Genomic DNA, 18,177 nt, shown 5'->3' with positions numbered 1-18,177 from the left:
AAATTGAGCTAAAGAACAGTGAAGATGGGTCATATTTTAAAGCCAGTAGAAATAATATCACTTGAAACCTATTCTTGTTCTGCAATACAGGATGACATGTTCTGAATGAAGCCTGAGAGCAGAACACATCCTCACTGGTGTCCCCTGATGCCGTTTGGAGACACCTTCTCCAAGCACCTGTCTAACCACTGGACTTGCTCTGGCATTGCAGCACCATTTCTCAGCATTTGGTGAGGAAATGGGACTTGGCAACTCCAAGCATGCAGGGCAAATGTGTTCTTGGTGAAAGCAGCTTGCAGAGGTGTGCCTGTTCTCATACACAAATTAGAAAAGACAGTTTATCTTTTTTCTTCACTTGTGGCTTAACACTTCAGCACTAGACTTAAGTTTTGTGATTTTTAATTTTGTTCCTTTGAATTATTAAATAAAGGAAAAGCACACACAGTTAGAAATACCACTGGGATATACCAGCTACAGCCTCCCATTTTTGCTTTCACTTTTGCTCTTGATTTTGTAGCCCTGAAGTACAAAACACAGAAACTTTACAAATGAATCTTCCTCTCTCCCCATGATAGTTTACTCCACACAATGCAACCCTTCTTCTACAGGCAGGGCCAGTGAGAAGAACAGTTAGGCTCAAAGCCATGATGTAGGTAAAAGTATTAGCATTTCTCACCAATGGAGGAAAAGGGGAAAATGATGCAGCCTTTGGGGTGCAGTAACTGCTGAACTGAACTCTATGAAGAGACGCTGCTAACCACAGAGCTTTGTTTAAGATCTCTGGGCAATTCGTGCTGTTGTCTGGTGAGCAAGTAGGTAATAATTCATAATGCAGTAAAAAAGTACTGCATGTTCTTTAAGCTTCCATGTAAATAACAAGTGTGAAACTGCTGGAATAAAACTGTTATTGTAAAAAAAGACATTAGAAAATATTTAAAAGTCAATTACAGGGGACAAAAATCAAAATCAGGGAACAACTTGCTCGTTAGTATAATTAAAGTGTTTTAAGAAAGGGAAAAATCAAGTTATTCTACTGCACTCAAAGACCTGTATTTTTTATTGCCAGCTAGACCATAGAGTTGAAGATCATGCCAAATAGAAACAGAAACTTAACAAAATGTGTTCAATTTCAGTTTTTAATATACGAAGGTAAGAAGTGAAAGAAAGGATTTCTTCATTGATAAAAATCTATAAAGTTATGGACATAAACATATGCAATCCACATTCAAGTGGACAAGTGGAAATAATTACAGTTCTAGAATCCTGGAGAACTTAATGCTAATTGCTACAGGCAGAAGCCTGTAGTACAAATGTATTACAAGCAGCTCTTCAAATCATTCTTTCTTCAAAGGTAAAATCAAATGTCAAAACTTCTGCTACTCTAACTCGGTCTGTGAAATCGCACATCATGAAATGCAGAACTAATTATAGTGTTTTCTACTGAAAGTTTGACAGTTAACATAAAATACAGTTAAATATCAAAAAGAAAGACAATTATTTTATGAGTACAGCTGGAAATTTAATAGGAATTCGCATCCTAATTCATTGAAGACAGCTCTACAATGGATAATGGAGTACATGGCAGATGACTTCAATACACCTCCATCTCAATCAAATTGGTCTACAGACCTCAGTATGGTGTGTGCAGTCTGTTAGCACTGCAGCCCTATGAACAGGGATTAGTAGAAAAAGTGTAGTACGATGTAAAATGTCATTGTTGATAAAAGTTCTGGCTAGCTCCTATTAGTAACACCTTGGTACTTTCTGAAACATGTTTTCTTAGCTATTTTGCTTATGTAATTAGTCACTTTATTTCAGATATAATTGGACTTCTCAGCAGATCTAGGGGATATCTAGGGGATATCTGGGTAAAAAAAACCTCTCCGCATAATTTCCTAGACATCAAAATCATTATTGTGGAAGTCCTGAAAGCAAGTGATGAAAATTTACTCTTCCACTTGCCATCTTTCCCTCCAGTGGCATTCAAAGCTAGCAAAATACTTTTGCATAAGATGATATGGGATTCATCCAGGGCAGTGAGAAATCTCTCTGCCACCAACTCCTTGCAAGTAGGACCTTAGCCACACCTTGATTATCAGTACAAAAATCCATAAAACCCTCAGACTGGTACCTGAAAAAAAAAAACCAAACAATAAAGAAATGGATTTTCTACACACTAACAGGATATTAGGGTGACTTTGATTGGCTCATCTTTGAAGAAAAACATGTGGGTGTCCTTAACACCCATAAACCAAAGGATCTACAGTTACATAGTATGGATAAATCTGAATTGTTTAATTACTCTACTAAAGCCATTTTATTGAGGTCATTCCATATGGCTCTTCATAACATGAGTGTGAAGTCATTGATCTTATACAAGTTTTCACAGATGTTATGGGAAAAAGAGAGTCAAGCACATGGCAAAAAAAGTGATTGGTTTATGAAACTGAGAAGGCTAAAAGCTGATAAATAACAGCGAGACTCCAAAATAAGTACCCATCTGAGCACATTCTCAGAGATCTGCTGCCATTCATAAATCACTGAAGTTGCACTATGTGTATTTTATGATGTCAGCAGAGATTCTTGAGTGAATTATTGTCTTGTATTCACATGACTACCACTCTTCACACTATATCATATAAAACAGATAGTCAAAAGCTAAACTGGAAATTATAGCAATGAATGCAAGGTACTTATTCTAAGGAATACCCTTCTCAGGGATATATCTTCCTAAATATTTTTTCAGTTGTCTAATGACATGAGAATTACTGGAAGAAACTGCACAGACCCAAGAAGGCATATCCAGTAGATATTTCAGATCAGTTTTTTGTCCTGAAAAATATTTGCTCAGCTTCCAGTCAGAATAATGTATTGTCCAAGTGAAGAAGGAAAATATCCTTGGACTTCATTTCCCAGGTTAAATAATAGTCAGGAAATGAAGAGTTAATAAAGACTGTGCAAGGTCACTGGTTCCTTTAAGAAATATGTCCAGCTCCCTCTGAGACAGATTGGATGTTTTCCAAATTACTCTCATTATAATTCAATGGAAAATGGAACAATGAGAGAAGTGAGACAATGGAAATGAAGGAGGATAGGTAATCTGCTACTTTTGTAAGCATTGGTATTTACAGTTGTGTTTGTAGTTGAATTTGCAGCAATATTTTAGATTCCTACAGGTAAGGCTACAAACAATTTTGTAAGCAGAGATGCAAAAACTGGTAAGAGATTACTGTATGAGACAATGAAGATAATTAATTGCTTCCTTCTCTGGGGACACAGAATATTTAACATTTTCAGATATGCTTAAAGATACATGTTCAAAAGGTCCAAAACTTTAAGTGGCTTTTTTGTATCAATATAAAATAAAGAGCGTAGAATAGTTTATCGGATAATATGTCTCTTTTTTTACTCTCTTTCTCCCTCCAAAAATACTTATTTTTTCTCTGCTTTTTTGTCACTGAGATAGCATGCTACTACATTCATGTCCAACCTGTTCCTTCCAAATAGTAGAGTTACAATAAAAATGTAACACAATACTCTTATTCAGCATATTACTTTGTAGTTTCAGTGGCTCTGTTAGCCTGGAATTTCAAAGTCTTCTGAGTTTCAGATTTTCTGTTTGGTTGCTTGATAGCTCAAACATGAATTTTTGTCTTGTCCTCCAAACCCAAAATTCTTACAGACGTTTAGTAACGAACATCAACTTTGAAGTATTTGGTTTGGAAGAATCGTAACATCCACTAAGCAGCTGCTTTCAGCTCATATCTTTGGCAAAATCCAAGGAGGGAATAAATAGGCAAATTTGGCAAAACCCAAGGAGGGTATACATTGCAGACCAATGAACCAGTGTCAGTGAGTGTAGCCCAGTGAAACTGAAATAAGAATGAAGCCAGACTGATTCTCTACAAAAAAAACCCAACTTGCAAGTGAGTCAGATACAACAAACTCCAATCCATTCATCATCTTTTGCAGTTTCTTTCGAATCCAATCTGTAGTGCAAAACAGTCTGAGTGTTTTCCATGCTGGTGTTCTGCCTCCATAGACACCTACATTTTCAAGACCCTTCTCTTTTCTGTGACCCTTCTCTTTCTATGGCTATTACAGCTTATAGCTTTTATGTTGTTAGGGCTTTTCTGGAATGGGAAGGGTGATATTGCTGCAACAGTCTGTAAGTAATGCTGTTTAGTTGGAGACCAAGTGGAATTATAGCTGCTTTTTTTTTTTTTTTATTTTAATTTTGAAAGGAATCTATTAAAAATATGAGGGATCTTAGATTTTACTAAAAAAGTGATTAGGGTCTAATATAAATTTCTATATATTTCTGTGAAAGCAACATCCTAACAAAGCCTGCAAAATTGCAATGAATTGCATTGCCTAAAACAAATGTAATTAATTATTTGTTTTAAAATCATGACCACAGGTGGTCTGAATTTGTTTATTTGGATTGAAACTGAGTTAAAAAATTAAAATTAAAAAAATCCCACAAAAAAACACCCACCCGAAACCATGTGAGTCTTTAACCAGGTCTCTTTTATATAGTTAGATTTACATGGCGTGTAGCTGGCACAAATTTGCAGAAAACGTTTGATCAGAGCAATCATCTGACTATTTTGGAGACATGGGCCAGATTTATACCTTGTGTGCTCAGAGCAGGGATTTGACACACAACTTGTACAGAAAATGCCCGACACAAATAAAGCCAAAGAATTCCATTATACTGCTCTTCAAATCTCTTCATTAAAGCCTTTTCCAGGCTGTGAAACATTTTAAATCAAATATACTAATGTAAATTTACTTAGTGGATTCTTTTTTTTTGTTCCTTCAACATATTCAGATCAGCTCATTTCAACTTTCTGAAAAACTAGTGAATGAAAGTGCAAGGTATGTTCTGGACAGCCTTAACTTTAACTTTCATTTTTGATGTTTGCCAGTGGGATTATCTGAGGTTTTTCAGAGGTTTTGCTGAACTCAAGAAAACTAATAGGATCACAACTCCAAAAAGGAGTCTTACATTCTGCATTAATGCCATTCTTTTTTATGACTTACTCACTTATTGCTTATTTCCTAACTCATTATGTTTGCTTCTTTGTTTATAGATAAGAGAAACAGAAGAATGTAAGCATTGGAAGTTTATTCTCTGTTGTTCAGTCACAGAATTTACATCCCATCACATAATGGATCCTCTACTAGCAGATATGATTTATTTGGTGGACAAAATAGTGTCTTGATCCTTTTAAATATTTGTATCTTTTTTCTTATATTTTTTACCCCCTGTTCTTCTCATTGGAAACCCTAAACAAATTTTGGGCTGTCTTTATTCTGTGCCTTTCCCAAGAATTTATCACTATACTGAACCACCACATCTTTTAAACAGAATTTTACAAGGTGAACTACGTCTTCATACTGTGAACTTCTGATGATAAATCTTACGGACAAGGTGAGGGAATGGTCAAGGTAACTAGTTTAGGTTAATTTACCCATGGGAATTTTTATAAGGATGCTGAAAAAATGTTTTTTATAGATTATAAACTTTAGACAAAGAGAAGTCAACCTTGTTATATATAGACATATGTATCTGAAGATTTTTTGCCGTTATTTATACTGTGTTAGGTCAGATGCCCTTTACCGTTGACTTTTCTGCAGAACATGTGAGTGTATGAATAAGAAGAAGTGTTTTTGTTTGTATGAGTCAAGACAGAAGAGGTGTTATGAGCACAGGACGTGTGAAATAAGAGAAATCAAGAAGGGACAGTGATGTGAGCAACTGATGTAAAAGGGTAACCTTACTATAACAAGAAAATTTCATAAAGATGATAAGCTACATTGTAAATATTATTTAAAATGTTCTTGGATAAAAATATTGTCTTATATATTTTTAGAACTTTGGAGAAGAAAAACAAATAAATGTTTTTTTAAAGCATATTGTACAGCTCTGGCTTATGGAAAGGTGCACTGTAGGATAAAATAAATGCAGGAAGTATGAGGCAAAGTATTCAGAGAGGTAACAAATGCATGTTTCATAGTTGGTAAGAGTGAGCTGGAATGCTGGGTGAACAGGAAAGATAGTCTTTTAAAAACTGATGGATTTAGCAATTGACTGAGTGTGAAAAACAGAGCTAGAATTTACACATAATATCTTGGTTGCCAGCCTGGATGACAGCAAGGGTAAAAATTTTCAGTTACAATAGGAAAATAAGCTCTAGAGGTAAAGATAACATGCAAAGGAAAAGTTCTTTGGGAAACAAATTTTTTGATGAATGGGATAAATATTTGATTTTTTGAGTTGCATTAGAAAACTGTTCTCTAAAGAACAGAAAAAGTGCAGTGCACTGATAGCTGCTACTTACTATTTTGTCCTCTCCTTTGAGATTAAAATGAAAATATGTCAGATTAAAGATTTTTTTAATCTCTACATAATCAAGATTGTAACTTTTATAATTATATCCTGCTATAAACCAAAATCCATTTTTATAAAAATTGCAGGGAATGCAGTATGAATGTGGTAAAATGTTACTTTTTTTTCAGATCTATATCCATTCTCAGAAAATTGTTTTTTTGTTACTGTCTCAACCTTGAAGCCATGCTGTGGAATGCTAAGCTGGCTCAAGGTTTCTGACCTGCATGTTCAGTGCTGTGACAGTAGAAGAGTGTATTGCTGGGGACAGGGTAGCAGAGCTGCTGGGGGACACAGCAGTTTTGGGGTACTGAAAAGGATGGGGTTGGAGGGAGAAGGGGCTTTCAGGAATAGTGAGCCTGGGAGCTTCTGGATATAAAAGGAACAAGGGAACACATGGTCTGTGGGAAGAGGGGACTTGGGTATGATGTTCAGGTTTATGAAGCATGGGGGTCTGTCCTCTCCCAGTCCCAAGAGACCTCAAACCATGCCCTTCTTTCCAAAGTTTTATATGCTTTGCACCTGCTCTCTCTGGATTTCTCACTTCCCAGATGCTTAATCCCACCACAGCAAAGCCATCTTTTTCACAGTGAAAGCCACACAGCTGCCTGCTTTGCACATGTTTGAGGGTAGTTCTGCTCAGACTAAACCCTGAGTGTCTCCAAAGTGAGTTTTGAAAATACATTAAATTCTTCAAAATTTTGTGCATTGAAATATCTAGGATTAAGGCTTAAAAATAATGAATTAATGATTAAGTTAAATTATTTTAGATCATTCATCTACTTCATCAGGTTTTATCAATTATCAGGAAAACTTATGGTCCCTTACAGTTAAAGGTGGATGTTATTTGTTATTTTCTCACTAACTAGCTTGGTTGCTTTGGTAATGATTGATTGCATAAGGGAAGAACTCAAGAATCCTTCTCTAAAATGTAGTTATGATTATCTCCTGCCCTACTTTGCACTGAATAATAAAATATGATCTAAGACTGTGAAGACCTCAGATATAATACAAAGACAAAATATTCGTTTGCAATTTGAGTTGAAGTTCGTTAACTTTATTCCCACTTCTAAAAGGCACTTCAGTTCACAAACAGTGAAAACTATCTTGTTGTTACTTTATTATTTATTTCCTTACATAGTAAGAATTTGCATATGTAAACTGTATATGGTGTGAAATGCAGACATCTCATTTTGTCCTGTGCTTCTACAACACCTAACATAATGGGAGCCCCGGCTGGGTTGGCAGAAAAGTGCCACATGTATGGAAATGGTAATAGGGTTGAGTAACATTGAGAAGACCAAATTCCAGATTCCAACCCATATTAAAATACATATAGATTTGATCCATTTTTTATCTGAAATGTCTAACAGACTTAAATCAACAACATAATATTATTTCATAAGAGGAATAATATCAGAAAGATAAAACCAAATCTAATATTATAGTCTTTCTGGCTGAGACAAGCAGCTTTTTCTCACTGTGTTCTTATAGTTCTGTTTCTAATTCTACCTGGAACACAAAATTTAGGAAATGCACAAAAAAATAATAAGCCCATTTTATTGCTTCTGCTGTTTAAGCTGTGTAGAGTCTATCCAGGTTGACAGAAAGAAACAAAAACCTGTTCTTTTCTGCCCGTGTTTATTCCCTCTTATTTAAGGTTCTGAAGCCACTTCAGACCAAATCAATGAAGTATGAATTTTCTTAACTTTCTTCCTCTCTTTATAGAGACAAAATTGGTCTGGAAGAGATATGTGTTTGACCTGTCAGCCACACCCTGGGTTAAAGTGGGAGAATCTAAGCAATTTCACTGATCACACTATGTTTGGAAATTATAAAACACAACCAAACATGCACATTTAAACAACATATTCTTTTTTCCCGTTCCACTGAAGTCTGAGATTGCCTCTGAACACTGAGATCCCAATAAAGGAAAAGACCTGGCCCAGAAGAAATTCATCATTTTTTTTTAGCAACACCCATTTCAGTTTTGAATTTACTGTAGTGTACTGGGACATATTGAAACAGCAGCACTGATATTTGTGCCTGGATGTCCTTATGACTACAGTTTTGCTGGGCCTAGAATTACACTTGTCTTAACTTTATCCTAGATTCATATTTGTATTTAGATACCTGCTTTATATATTTGTTCAGTAAACAGTGCCTTTTCAAATGATCATTTGGCATCTAAGATCTTTCATTTGTGCATTTGATTCGACTACTAAACTCAGTCCAGCAAATGATAACAAAAGCCAGCTGATGGTTCTTACTACAACAGTACTCATGGGCTTCCCATTTATAAAAAAGGGCATTAAATTGCTTCCCAGATGTGGTGGGGAAAAGTTTATTAACATATAGGTGAGATCCCCAAGAATTTGATGAGAAAAGCTGCCTCAGTGCTGAGAGAAATGTCAAAACCAGTACTATGTATTTGTGTTGTTATTTTTGTGACATGTATTTTACATATAAAGGTTCCCCAAACATTTAAGAATAGAAAATTGCTCTTTAAGGATAAAATTACAAAAATTATGAGTAGAATCTCTTCTTAAACAGCATTAACAGTGACTGAGCAATCACTTTAAATTCAGACACAGTGATTTAAACGCAAGGAGGATTTTATGTAATTAGCTTCCAGGACTTGGATTAAGAACAAATTTGTCAAATTCCAAACTCCTCCATAGATTTATCATTGCTCAAGTTACTTCACCTCTCTTCTTAATTTACAAAAGAGGATCCAATTCTTCTTTGCACTTTCATCTTCTAAAAAATAAATCCTTTGAACAAAGTGAGGAATAGAGATTAATCCCCCAGTTTTACAGTTAAGGTAAATTTACATATGCATATCGTTAAGTCTCAAATGTTTAACTCAGTCCTGATAAACCACAATTGTAGAGGGACATATACTACTAAATATCAGCTCCATACATATCATAAAACAATTTTGGACAATATTTCAGTAGGTCTACTTCCTTTGCTTCACACAGTTCACTGTTCTTTTCAAACTTGTACTGTAAGGTAAGGGAAATGTGTGTATTTCAGTTTTTAAGGACAGGGAATAAATTATGAATGCCTCTGCCAAAAAAGATGAAGACAATACAAGTAGATGAAAACACAGATTAGAAGAGAGCAAATCCTCCATCCCACTTAATGATTGTGGCTGCAAAATGGCTTAAATATGAAAAATCTTCTTTTAGACTGAATTAACTGAGCTTTATGAACATATTGCTGATACTTAGAAATCTTAATTAATAGTTGAAAATTATGGTATATATTAGGGAACATTTTCTTAAGAAAAATACTAGACTTACAGTCTCTCTGCAAAACTAATCTCTTTCCTCCCATATCTTCTCTCTTCCCTACCTCCCTGGGAACTCTGCCTGTGATGGGGGGAGCACAATGTGTGTCCACCTTACAAGGGAATGATGAGAGTGCTGTTGTCACCCTTAAGTGACTACCAGCTGCTCCTATCAAATCAGAAATGGCTGGAAAAATTGAAAGGGACATAAGAAAGTAATCCTTTCAAATTGCCACAATATTTACTGGAAAGAGAGGCTTTCAGGGGAAATCAAGCATGTAATCCTGTAAGCCCTCTGCCCAGTCATAGCATCAGCACACAGGGGCACCTATCGAAATATGGTAATGATCACAATTCTGCATCCCAGGGAACAAATGATAATAATGAACATTTTTTAAAAATAGGGAGAGATTCACTATTCAAGTCTTTTCCATGGTCTCAGAACAATTGTTGCTTTTCATAATTAAAAGCATCCAACTATATGCTTTTGGCTTTTATGTAAGTTTGTTTAGAATGGAGATGGTAAAAAACTCCTCATCCAACAGAAAGACATTTATAGAAATAGTCATAGCATTATCATGCTGCATAATATTGAAAACATCCATTTTATGACTGCACAATTTCCTCCTCATACTACTGTGCACCAGCAGTAACAAATACAAAAGCAGATCGATTTAAAGTTCAAGTTAAGTTGCATGAGTTCCCCATGGTGAAGCAATTATTCCCTCAGAGGCTCTCATTTTCTTTATCACACCATGAATTCCTCAGACAACGAATGTGCAGTTTCCACCATGTGGTTACTTGCATTGCAACAAAAGTCTCAGGAACACTATTTAAGAACAGACATTTTTCTCTCTGTGGATGCTTCCTAAATTTGAAGTTTGATCTCTCTACAATCAAAAGCACTTATTCTCGACAAAATCATGTTCCCATTAATCTAATCTAAGCTATCCTTTTCCCTTTAAACTCACAGGTTATTTACTTCTCAATAATATAGATTAAACATTTTGATAAAAACCTGGGGTGTATATAATAATTCTACGTATATTGGGATGCAATGAAGTGGTATAACCAATATTTTATGTCTCTAAGAGCTGGAGATAAGACATCATTACTGAACCTTAGCATTATACCCCTCTGTAGCTCACTGCAATGCATGGACAACACTGGTTTCAAACCTGTCAGCACACTCAAAATTGAGCTTCTCACTTGCAGCACTGGGCTCTATTTGTACCAGTAGCTTCAATCTCCAGTGGTAGCCTTCCTGCAGCCACCACTGGGAGCATGGTCTCCATCTCTGCTTTTCTCTCTCTGATGTTACCTTTAGGGGGTAGAGCTCTGCAGATCTTCTGTCCTAGAGTCCCATAGCAGGGAAACTCTGCAAAAAAAATTCCTTGCTTAAATCCATCATTTCTAATTGCCATTCTTGAGCAGAATAAAAAAAAAAAAAAGGAAAAAAAAAAAGAAAAAACCCCACCACTCTACAGATAATTTCCTGAGGTAATAAAAGTAGATTAGATAATTTCACATTGCAAATGTGAATGGACTTACTATGCTTGATGAAAGTGATAGTTTTATTTCTGGTTTGATAAAGACATTCTTGACTATCTTCCGTGGTCAAGAAGATTCATGATAAATCCTCTGGTTTCAACAAACTAATACCTTGCAATAATAAAACTAATTCAATTAAGTTCACCATTCCTTTGTTTTTCTTCTAAATATTATATATTTCCTCATCTCTCTCTTTTTTCATTTAGTTGCAGAATGCCAGAGAACTCACCTTATCAATTAGCAAAAACTATATTAAGATCTAAATTCTGTTTTAATTGTCCCACTTATTAGACATGATATGAATACATTGTTTAGAGATTTGATTTGCATGAGTCCCTTTTTTCTGACAGTTTCTATAGGTGACTGAGTTGTTTTTCCTTGTGGCCATATGCAGATGTAATAAATATCATTTTACATAGTGTTTCTTATTGGCTTAACCAAGACTTCTGGAGGCTACTAGCTGATATGAAACACTAGACTCAAGGGGTTATGTGGAATTTGGGCACCTGAACATGAGTGCAGGATGCTGCACAGTAACCTTTCTCCCAGTAAGCTACAGTAAAAGACAAGAATGGCTGAGGGGTGGAGGAAGGCATCTAGAGTCAAATAAGGATATTTATAATACATTTTTTTCCTGCAAATTACATGCATACACAGACACACAAATATATATATGCATACACTCATTGATTAATTTTCACATTTTAGTATGCTATTTTTAATTGCATGGTTTTCTATAGCAAGAAAAACCAAATAAAGTGCTGAATAAATATGTGGAAGAAGAATGATCACACCAGACAGTTTCAGTGAAAAAGGCAGGATCAGAGACAAGACTGAGATATTCCTGTGAGGTGTGGCACAGCGTGTGTACAAGCCCAGGAGGAAAGAGCAGGAGAAACCGTGGGGAGTCATGAGGGAGATAAGCACAGTGAGGCAGAGCTACAGAAGGTTATGAAGGAGAGAACAAGTTCAAACATAGTATGGCAAAGGAGAGGGTCAGCCTGAGAGCCATAAAGAAGTTGCCACCTGAAAGTCAAATTTCATCCTCAGTATTATTTGAATTACTTCAACAGACATATCACAGGTATTATACCCCCTCCATCACCACTTAATTTATTTATAAAAACAGAACTTCCTATAGGTCTATCACTGAAATCAGTATTTGCTGGAGGATAATTTCTGCTTCACTCCTCCATCTGTCACCTACTTCTTGGCTTTGCAACTAGGACTAATCAGCATATGCAATTTTCTACAGTAGGAAAAATGAACATATTTACTGCTCTTCAGAAAGAAAAGATGTCATTTCCACAATTCCCATGAAAAGGAAAATTTAAAAAATAATTCAGGAAAACAAATATTTCCATTTGGTTGCATGGAAGTGAAATCAACGTCTTGCTGCACCCTGGGGCAATTCCCTGCCACACAAGATCAGCATCCCCAAGAGCTACAGGTGAGTGAGGGAGCTGCATTTGCAGGGGCCCAGCTCCAGAGCAGGGAGTAGGAGGGTTTTCCATGTCTGACCCAGCAGGGCAGAAGTGGCCTGAAACTGTTTCTTTGAAATCTGAACTCCCAGGCAAGCTCTGTGTTGATGAAAGTGCATTGAAATCAATGCATTTCCATGCAACACTTCAGTTTTGACAATGCATCATTTTCCACAAAGAAGCTTTTGCTGAAAAATTCCTGACAGGTTTTGTTCACAGGACTGAGCTTGATAAGAGCAGATATCTGTGTCTGCAGCTGTTTTTTGTGTGGGAACTTAGATTTTGACAGTTTCATGACACTTACTAGAGAAAAAAAAAAGTCTTCAAGGAATGTTATTTTTTCTTTTAAAAGCATATTCGTCAACCTTGTTACACCAAAGGTATAATGGTGAACAGCTAGGTCATACTATGCACTAAATCATAATGTTATCACAAATGTGAGTTATAAGAAGAGACAAAAAAGGAAAAGAGCATGTGTGTCATCTAGAGGTACAGACAAAACTAGAGTTTATCAGCAATTTGATAACTGGTCAACCAGCAGTGCTCACTAGTTCATGACTATTATCTACATGTTTTCCCATTTATTACATGCCAGCTGAGGCCAATTTTCAGCTGGGAACTATAGCAGCTGTCTCTGTGGAAAATAAAAGAATGTCACTTTAAATTTCTTTACAGCATGAAAGAAATTTCTGTTTCATGCTGGAAATGTACAGCGATGCACATTTTTTCTGACCTGAACACATTGCATGAATTCATGCTCGTGGAAATGTCATTTGTAACTTGTTTTTTTCTGCTTTTTAACCAATTTCCAACTTAAAAAACCCCAACTTTTCTAGCTGCTCAGTGATCATGGTGTAAATTTAACACTAACCTCTTGCACAAAGTTCTGAAAGCTTTAAAGAATCTATATTTGTGGTGGTATAGTTTGCCACTGAATAATTTTAAGAGAGAAGACAAGAAAAGGAAGGAAGGAAGGAAGGAAGGAAGGAAGGAAGGAAGGAAGGAAGGAAGGAAGGAAGGAAGGAAGGAAGGAAGGAAGGAAGGAAGGAAGGAAGGAAGGAAGGAAGGAAGGAAGGAAGGAAGGAAGGAAGGAAGGAAGGAAGGAAGGATTTTTTATGATCTTCTCAATTACATCAACAATTTTGGACATTTGTAGGCTATTTTCTTCTCAAACTACATAATTACCCAAGCTCTATCTTTTTTAGCTGATATTTGGCCATTGACATGTTTGACCAAGTCTAGAGTCATAGAATTATTAGAGATATCTGATCTTTTAATAACTATTTCTGGGACTATTTGCCCATTCTTCCACCATCATCAGCCACTATCCCTAGAGAGGATAAGCCTGATATAGGACTAAAAAACTAGTCTTACACTAAATCACTATCCAGCTTCAAACAGTAGGAAAGAAACAAAAAAGTTCACAATTCGTCAGGCTTTAATTTTACATTTTAATTTAAAAAGAGACTCTGTATTCTTCACAGAAATATAAAGCCCTCCCTACCTCTGATAATCCTTTTATGCTTTCACATTAATATGACAGAGTATTAATTATTAAATACTGCTTATACAATGCTGTAAATATACACTATTTTACAGAACTTAAGATAAGCAATGTCTCCATTCCTAATGAGCTTACTATAATTAAATTCATTGTTGAATCTACATATGAAAAGTAGCTAGGAGTCAAACAACACAGGAAAAATCTTTAAACCAGGTAGAGGCACAGATATGAATCTAACTTGTTCCTGGGTTATGAAAATTAAGAATAACAATTGTAGACTATGATTAAATATTTGCTCATATAATTCATTGAACTTTCTGGCTAAGCATTTATAAAATATACAGACAAATACTTGTGGATGTTGCACATTATACATATGCAGGTGAGCTGAAAAGTTGACCTGCAATGTCTACTGGTCCATAATACCTAACATGTGTAATGTTATTTTTCTTTTGGATGAATATGCTGGTTAAAAGTACCTAATGGTATGCTTAGCATTGTAGACATGCTGTTTCAAATCAAGATTCATTCTACCCTCAGACCTTGAATGACACAAATCTCTTTCCCTGTCCACATCATACATCACAGCTGTGGCATAGTTATGTGTAATATGTTTCTTCATTTGAAAAGTGGAACCCTTCTAGAAATCAGCTTATAAATTATCTATGTCACCTTCTGGGACTGTGTATACTTACAGGCAAAAGGTATAGGAAATAGGGTACAAAAGAACCAGAATAAAAATAAAGAAAAATCTGTAATGCTGAACTGTGTTCATAGACTGATATTTAAGAATTTACTAGGTACAGTAATGTGCAAATTTTAATACATTTATTGCTTTTCAACATTAAAAGGAAAAAAAAAATCTGCCTCCTATTCCTAAATCCAGAGTAACCTCTTCTCACATATAACCTCATATACTGCTTTTTAGGTTAGTAATCATTCCATTACAATGATGTCACATATGGGAAGACTTTCATCACGGGCAGATGAACAACTTCCTAAGGAGGAATCCTGTCTCTTTTCTACATCATGCCTCTACATCATGAGGTTGGTTGAGGTAAAAAGCTGCACAGTTGTGTACTATCTCTAATTTCATGTGATCAGCAGAGTTGATCTACAACTGTTTCCAGAGAAGAATTTTTCTTCCCTTAGTAGTCCGCTCACTTCACTTGGGGTAACAGACCTTCCTCCTTAAACATCTGCTCACTGGGTGGTTTGGGGTTACAGACAGAGGCACAGTAGAAGTAATGAAATGGGATCTTCTGTGTGATCAACCTCCTGTCTTACTGATCCCAGCTGTATAGATCATCTTATGGCCTACTTATACATCATCTTATGGCCTACTTATACATCATCTTATGGCAACTAAACACAGTCGCACCCCATAGCTGCACTGTTGACTGGCTCTGTGGCCAGCTTCTGGGTTGGGCAGAAAAGGGCAAGATAATTTTTAATCACAAATCACATCTGTCTTGGTCTTGATATAAATCAGCAAGCTAGGGATGAAAGACTTCATACACATATGCTATTCACTTTATTATGCATTATGCATTAGCCAAAGTGCCAGGGGAAAAAGTCCTAATTGTTGGTTTCATCAGTAAAGCTTGGCAACATACTGTTAAGCAGGGATATTTGAATACTAACCTTGAAAATATAGAAATCTACTCTCCGACTCTTAAGTATTACCTATATATTTTCTGCACAAACCATACAGCATTTTTATTTCTACTGCATTATCTTTACTGGGAGAACTAGTTTTCCAGTGTTAAATATGAATTTATGCTTTTGTTGTTTTATTTGCAGCATATGTTCCTTGGCTATAGTACATGCCACACACTGTGTGTTACTTCCATAAAACAGATGCTACAAGGATACAAAAAAAGCATGAATTTATCCTTAATGTTAAAAATACTGAATTAGCAGAAGATGCAGCATCAAAATATCTGTAATTTTCAATAGCAGTGCCAACTGAAAACCATTTATATCATAAGCCCTAGTATAAAGATGGATCCAGCTTTAAGAATTCTTTATTTTCAATTAGATTAAGCATGTTTTAAAACATTTAACTTGATTCTTTAGAATTTTTGTATACTGACTGTGCATCAATATTTATTTCTTTATTTTCTCAGGAATTTACAATATAATAAACTCTAAATCCAATGCATTAACTTAAAACAACTAAGATCTATCTGACATATTTAAACTATTAGATTTTTGCAGTAATTCTGAGAAATTATTTTCCGAGAGCAAACACTTTTGTGTCACAATTTAATGTGTTATCATCAATGTTGTTGTTATTATTTATATTTAACTAGCATTGATGTGGATATCCTTGAATGCTTATTTTTAATCTCTTTTGCATTCAGCACAGAACTCATTCTGCTGCTCTAAAAGACTGATAATTTATCTGGATTGTCATGTCTTCTCACAGTGTCAGGCAAAATGGTGGGGTCAGTGACATTGTGATTGCTGTTAGCTAGCAGTAGCATAATCTAAGCTGATGCCTTTCTTTAGTTACAGATGGGCCAGTATGACCCAATGGTCACATCTTATCGCCACTAGCCTCTTGAAAGACAAATAAGGATGAAAAATGCTTATGTTTTCATTTTTCATGAACTGATTTATCGATCAGCTGGAGGAGTTGCAGGATTCCTAAGAAACTGTCCATACAACTTTTCTTGATTCATCAAATCATGACAGGCTTTTTCAAAAGAAAGCAGAGATAGTTTATCACTTTTCAGTAAAAAATCTTCATGCAAACTTGACGGGGAGTATCATCACATTTCTTTTCTGAAGGCATAGATGAATCATCTGACACCTCACCAAAGCTTTCTTTATATACTTAAAGAAAACTTTTTCCTAGATTACCATTATTCAGCCTGATTTAAAGAAACTTTCTGTGTGAAAGGGAGGGTGGAAAAATTTTTATTTTTTTAAAAAAAGAATGTGCTATTTAACCTGTTGTGAGCCATTCATTTTCAAGTGCAGTTACAGCCAAAAGTCAGTTGTATCAGAAATAAGATGTGTCTTCCTGTGCGTACATTAGCTGACAAATGCACCCCTCTTATGTGTATTGAGCAAGTATTTCCCACTTCTAACTAATGAAACTCCACAGTAGCTACTACACATATTGAACGTGAGCACTATGCCTCAGTAAAGAGACTCCAAGCATGGGAATGATGGGAAGGATGTAATGATTTTCTGTATCCCTAAATGGCTGCTATCACTGTCTAACTTCCATGAAATAAAATACTAAGAGATGTTTCAAAAATAAAGGATGTTCTTAAATGAAAATTATTTCCTTTTTTATTATTTACTATTTTTTAAAGGATCCCATCCTGTTAATTTATATGTAGTACCAGTGGGTTTCTGAGCAGCTCATGTCCCTTTGGTTCAGCACCTCACAACATTAAGTATGAACAGCCAACCATACATCTACGTATATCCTCAGCACAGGAATCTTGTGGATTCCGAGGAGAGGAAGTAAAATTGGGAAGAGATTTTTTATGCTCTGTGCATTTATGAGAGTGGATTTGCTCAGGAAAGAAATCCAGTGAAATCTAAGTCAAGAGTTGAGGAGTGTAGAGGCTAATATGGAATAATAGATTTATTTTCTTTTATTCCTCATTCTATCAAGCATACTACTAAATATTTTCAGACTGCTAAGACAAAAATAAAAAAAAAAAATGAAATTTTAATTGGTAAGCAATGTAGCAGATTTCAAGCTCAAAAGTTTTCACTATCTCAAATTCTGAAATTCTTGTACTGGAAATCAAAATGAACTCATAAGCAGTCCAAAACTCTGGAATTCTCCTTCTAAATATTCAGTAAATGCATTTGTGAAAAAAAAAAATGACTGCTGTGGAAAAAGAATAAGCATGATCAAACTAGATGATACAATTCGTCATCCTCATTAATAAGTAAATTTTTATAGTCTATTTATTATATGCAG

This window comes from Strix aluco, chromosome 1 (genome assembly GCF_031877795.1).
Source record: "Strix aluco isolate bStrAlu1 chromosome 1, bStrAlu1.hap1, whole genome shotgun sequence".
NCBI lineage: Eukaryota > Metazoa > Chordata > Aves > Strigiformes > Strigidae > Strix > Strix aluco.
Note: the sequence above shows the minus strand (reverse complement) of the source record.